Raw genomic sequence first — 5652 nt, 5'->3', positions numbered from 1 at the left:
GCAAAGGTCTGTGTGGTGGTCGGCAGAGGAGCATAAACCATAGAGTCTTGCGACAGGTAGAGACTTCTGATTCAAGGCCAGCTGGGTTACCAGATTAACCAAGGCATCTAGTTTACCCTCAAGTTTCTTAGTTTCAGCTGATGAAGATGAATTCGTGGCAACTTCATGCACTCCTCTAATGACAATAGCATCATTTATGGCACTAAACTGTTGGGAGTTGGAAGCCATCTTCTCAATTAAATTTATGGCTTCAGCAGGGGTCATGTCTCCAAGGGCTCCACCACTGGCAGCATCAATCATACTTCTCTCCATGTTACTGAGTCCTTCATAAAAATATTGGAGAAGAAGTTGCTCAGAAATCTGGTGGTGAGGACAACTAGCACATAGTTTTTTAAATCTCTCCCAGTATTCATATAGGCTCTCTCCACTGAGTTGCCTAATGCCTGAAATATCCTTTCTGATGGTCATGATCCTTGAAGCAGGGAAAATTTTTTCTAAGAATACTCTCTTGTGGTCATCCCAGCTCATGATGGACCTTGAAGCCAGTCCTTTGCCACTCCCTTTAAAGAATAAGGAAAAGCCTTCAGAAATATGTGATCCTCCTGAACATCTGGGGGTTTCATGGTGGAGCAAACAATATGGAATTCTTTCAGATGTTTGTGCGAGTCTTCACCTACAAGGCCATGAAACTTTGTAAGCAAATGGATCAGTCCAATTTTAAGAACATATGGGACATCCTCATCAGGGTATTGGATGCACAAGCTTTCGTAGGTGAAATCAGGTGCAGCCATTTCCCTTAGAGTCCTCTCACGGGGTGGAGGTTGTGTCATGTTCTCAAAATGTTCAAAACTATAATGCTCAAAATCAGGATGTTCAAAATTACCAACCCCAGAATGCTCAGACTCACCAATAACAGAATGCTCAGGATGCTCAAAAGGTACAAAATGATGTCTAACTAATCTATGAAATGTCCTATCTATCTCAGGATCAAAGGGTTATAAGTCAGATGGATTGCCTCTAGTCATACACTACATTCAGCATGCACAACAAGTTGCCTTCTTATGCAAGTAACAGTGTAGGTTTGAACTACAGCTACCCTCAAATGACATCCAAATGACTTGAAATTTTGAGAGCAACACCCTAAAATCATGAAAAGATGGCACAAAAATTTTTAGGCAAAAATTCAAAGTCTAACTATGGAAACTACCTAAGGAAAGTTTAGAAAAATAAAATAATAAAACTTGAAAAATAAAAAAAAAAACTAGTAAACAGGCAATTTTGGCTAGCTAGAGTCCTCAGCCAGCCTTTGGCGGGCCGCCAAATACATATATAATAATAGTCATTCTAATACCCAGAGCAAAAGTTATGGCCGTTTGAAGTTTTGCTAAACACAAGTTCTCAAATTTTTTGGAATCTCTCAAATCTGGCCACACCAAGTGTTCCTGGTATTTTTCACACAAAATACGAGTCAAAAGAACCTACCACACCAAAATTCAGCCAAAAATAACAACCCTAACTATCAAAACAAAAATCGCCAATTAAATTGTCAACAACAATCACTAATTCAGTCGCTAATGGATTTGCACTACTAATGTGTTTCCCAGGTTAGCAAAAGTGGTCGCTAAATCCGTCGCAAAGCACTATTCACAGCAAAACACAAAACTGAAACAGGGGAAGCGCTGAATAGAAAAACTAAAACAAAACACCACACTAAACAAAATAACAAGACACTAACACAACACTAACACAACACGAAAGCATAAAACAACTAAACATAAAACATGAATCACTAGCTATTATGAACCTTTGGACACTGCTCCCCGGCAACATCGCCAAATTTGATCGAGGCCGTACTCGAATCAAATAAACATTAAAAATGCAGTATCTAGGAAGTGATCTTAGGTCGTCTCCCAACGAGCAATGGTCAACCAAACGTTCATAACAGATAGTAGGAAAATAGTAACGAATTGGGGGGGGTTGTTTGCTTCTGTAAATTAAACAGTGAATAGATGTGAATTAGAAAATATCAGAATTAAAACACGTTGCTTCCCCTTGATTCACAAGCAAGTCTCTTATCCTAGGTTACAAGAGTTTATCCTTTATCAGTTCAACCACTTAATCCAACCTTAAATTAAATTACTAAGCGAAATTTGACATAAGGCATTCATTATGTGATTAAGCAATACATACACCAATTAATCATGAACGATCATTAAGCATGAACATAAATTAAGCGTAGAGACAATTAATCAAGCACTAAGCATGCATGAATTAATAGCAACAAATACAGAGTAATTGGTGAAGAGGAAAAACTGATCAGAATTTAATAGTAATAATAGAACCTCAAAGAGAGCTGTGTTTGATCCTCAAGAGAAAACAAAGCTGGAGACTTAGCCTTCCATTAATCAATAGAAAACGAAATTGTAGTAGAAACGAAGAAAACTAGAATTATTCTCCAAAATGAAAAAGAAACTAAAACGAATTGAGAGTAGCACTCTAAAACTAAAACGAAAAAGAGAGAGAGGAGAGGAGAGAGAGAAGAGAGCCAAAACTAGAACCTTGGTGTTGTTATATAGTTTTCAGCCCCAAAGCTTTCAAATCTGTTTTAAATCCAAGCCCATAAATAAAAGAAAATCTAGATAAGATAAGATAAGATCTAGATGAAATAATATCTAGATGAGATCAAATCTAAATAATATCTAGATAAGATAAAATCTAGATAAGATAAAATTTGGTAGAATAAAATAGTCTACTCTCTTCAAGTCCAAGCCCAATTCTGGATTCAAGCCCAATTGCTTATAATTCTCCTGAAATTAAATTAAAAACACAAAATTAATCCAGTAGGCCCAAATGATAAAACTGCATAATTAATTTGACAATTAAGGCTCATCAGTAATTAAAATGGTGACAAAAAGGGTTAAGAAATATGAGAAAATGATGACACATCAAGAATCAACAACAAAGTCTAAAGAGAGTTAGGCTCATTCATGTGAGGAATCATGGTTTGAGTAGTTTCTCAGTGTAAAATCACTAGGATAACATTAAATAGAGAAAAACACATTTTATACAGCAAGATAAATTTAGTAGGACACTCCCCAATGCTCTTAACTTGATAGTTGTCACTTTTTATAACTTTAAATATTTTGTTTTCGTTCAAATAGGTTTTATAGAACTCAACATTTGCTTCGTTTAATCCTTATAAGTGTTTACATACTAAATATACATGGTCTAGGTGAAACAAATTCCCTAAGGATACAATACTCAGTCTTACCGTTTTATACTACTTGTGCGAATCGATACACTTGCCGACCAGCCTAACTGACCACAACCTCAATGGTGGGCGACAACGAAGAAAGGTGCAAAAGAAGAGGAAACGAGTCAAGGTACTGAGCATAGAAACGAGTAAGGTTTAGAGTGTTTGGATAACAAAGAGGTTTGGTTTGGTTGATGCAAGCAACTACCCATGCACCACTTTAGTGACTTTTTTAATCTTAATCGTTAATTTCGACCCAGTGGCTAAGATTCATTCCTCTCACTCTCTTATGATATGCCATATATATATATATATATATATATATATATATATATATATATATATATATATATATATCTTAAATAAAACTCTGGATCACTTGTCATCCTTAATCACACAAATCAATATTGTGATCACAAGTTATATAGTTGATCATGCGAGGCACCTTTGCATACTTGATAACAAAAAATTGCTTGAAGGATTATTGATTGGTGGTGAGGAAACTATTTTATGCTATGAAGAATTTCTTCTGAATCTCTGAATGGGCTAGAAGTAAATCACTGAGGTATAGAGATTGTATGTGTTATATTCGCCTCTATGTATAATTTCAAGTATCATAATGGATTGATTTTGTCTAGGTTTTATGCTATGTATAATTTCAAGTATCATAATGGATTGATTTTGTCTAGGTTTTATGCTATGTACCCTATTATCTTATAATAGTGGCCTTGCTATGGGTCAAAATTGGATTGATTTTGTGTTTTTATTTGAGAGTATTTGGCACTTCGCAATGTGTAGATTCGTCATTAGTAGAAAGGTGTAATTATTATTGACAATTTTAAACCGCCAACAATTATTCAATGTTTTACTCAAGCATTTTTTTATGGTTTCAAACCGCTAAAAACTATTGCACAAGTATCCAGTCCTTTAGTAGGCATGCATCAGATACATAAGTTTGGATATAATCGAACATTGCTCTAGGCCAAAATTTGACATCTTTTAATTTTAAGAGGATGAAAATCAAATTTTTCAAATTTTATAAGGACGAAAAAAATATTTAGCCAAAAAATAAATATTTCAAGAAAATAGTATTTATTGGGTACAACTTTACTAAAATGTTCTTACTTTCTTTTTGAATTTCAATAAATGTATTATCAAGTCTTTCAAGACAAATTTTCATAAAATTTAGCTTATAAAGAAAAAAGTCTTTCAGGACAACAATATTTATTACAAGGTAAAATTAGAATAGATATTCAATATCTCACTAGAAATTGAAAACGTTTGTCAACATAAGTCAAGTTAGAATGGAAAGAAAGGCTTCAACCCCTATTGTGCTTTTGTATTTGAAGTGGGGGGAGTGGGAACTCTTGCTCTTGACCATGGCATTGACCATGGGTTGAGGAGTTGGCCCTAGAACTTGAATTAATTTATGTTTTATGTTCAATTCAATTGGATGTGTTGTGAATTCCTTAAAGCATTTGATTTTTTTTATGGGTTGACAATTTGGTTGTTCTTGTGATTTTTCCCTTTCTTGGGTTCTTGCAATTGAATGATTATATTGTCCTAACCATGTTATACATAAATTGTTTGATATGCTCTTGATAATGAAGGAATTGATGAGTTAAATCAATTGTAGAATTAGAGCGTCTAAGCCAAAACTGTTAAGTAGAGGCTTGCATCATGAAGCATGGGCCTACATAACAAAGCACGACCATGCTTAACCTAAGCATAACCATGAATAATGAATTTGTGTACCTACCTTCAAGAAGCACAACCATGCTTCACGTAAGCACGAACATGCATAAGAAAAAAATTAGAGTAAGGTTTTAGGAATTATGCACGATCATGCTTCACAACAAAATCACCACTTTGGAATGTATGCACAGTCATGCATAATTATGCATGACAATGATTTGAAATGAGAACAATGCTTGGAAAATGAAGCACAATCATGCTTTGTGTTTCATGGTTGTGCACACCTTAAGGAATGTGGATTAGATGGAGATTCCTTCATTAGAAATGTAGTACTAGATGTTAGCTAACCGATGATTTTGGTCCCACCCAAAAATAAGATTTTTAGATCAAGATATCATAATTTTTATGAGCAAAGGTTGAACTGTTAGAATTACATAGCTAGTTTACATTCCTTCTAAATTTTAATATAGTAAATGATCAAACCGGCTTTTTATGAAATGCATAGATTAGGCTTGGATGGTAGTAGTAAGTGACCTAACCTATGAAGGGAGATGATAGGCTCACTTATGTGTGATGGGAAGTCCAGTGGGATTAGTGTTGCATCGGGATGTGACATGCATCATTTGCATAAAGTCTTCAATTTTTGTGAAGTATGAGTCTGATGGTAGAGGTTATGACAACCTTGATCTTAAGGGTTTCAGAGA

At 34.8% G+C, this 5652-nt stretch overlaps 1 non-coding gene across 1 annotated transcript; it reads left to right on the top strand.

Annotated features, from left to right (window-relative positions):
* The first annotated feature begins 358 nt into the window (after positions 1 to 358).
* Positions 359 to 465, top strand: LOC113000839 (small nucleolar RNA R71). Its single transcript, XR_003266160.1, has one exon. It is a non-coding gene; the product is annotated as a small nucleolar RNA R71 (small nucleolar RNA).
* Positions 466 to 5652: the final 5187 nt, after the last annotated feature.

Source organism: Glycine max, chromosome 20, assembly GCF_000004515.6.
Source record: "Glycine max cultivar Williams 82 chromosome 20, Glycine_max_v4.0, whole genome shotgun sequence".
Taxonomy (NCBI): domain Eukaryota; kingdom Viridiplantae; phylum Streptophyta; class Magnoliopsida; order Fabales; family Fabaceae; genus Glycine; species Glycine max.
The sequence above is the reverse complement of the archived record's forward strand: the minus strand, read 5'-3'. Positions and strand labels throughout refer to the sequence as shown.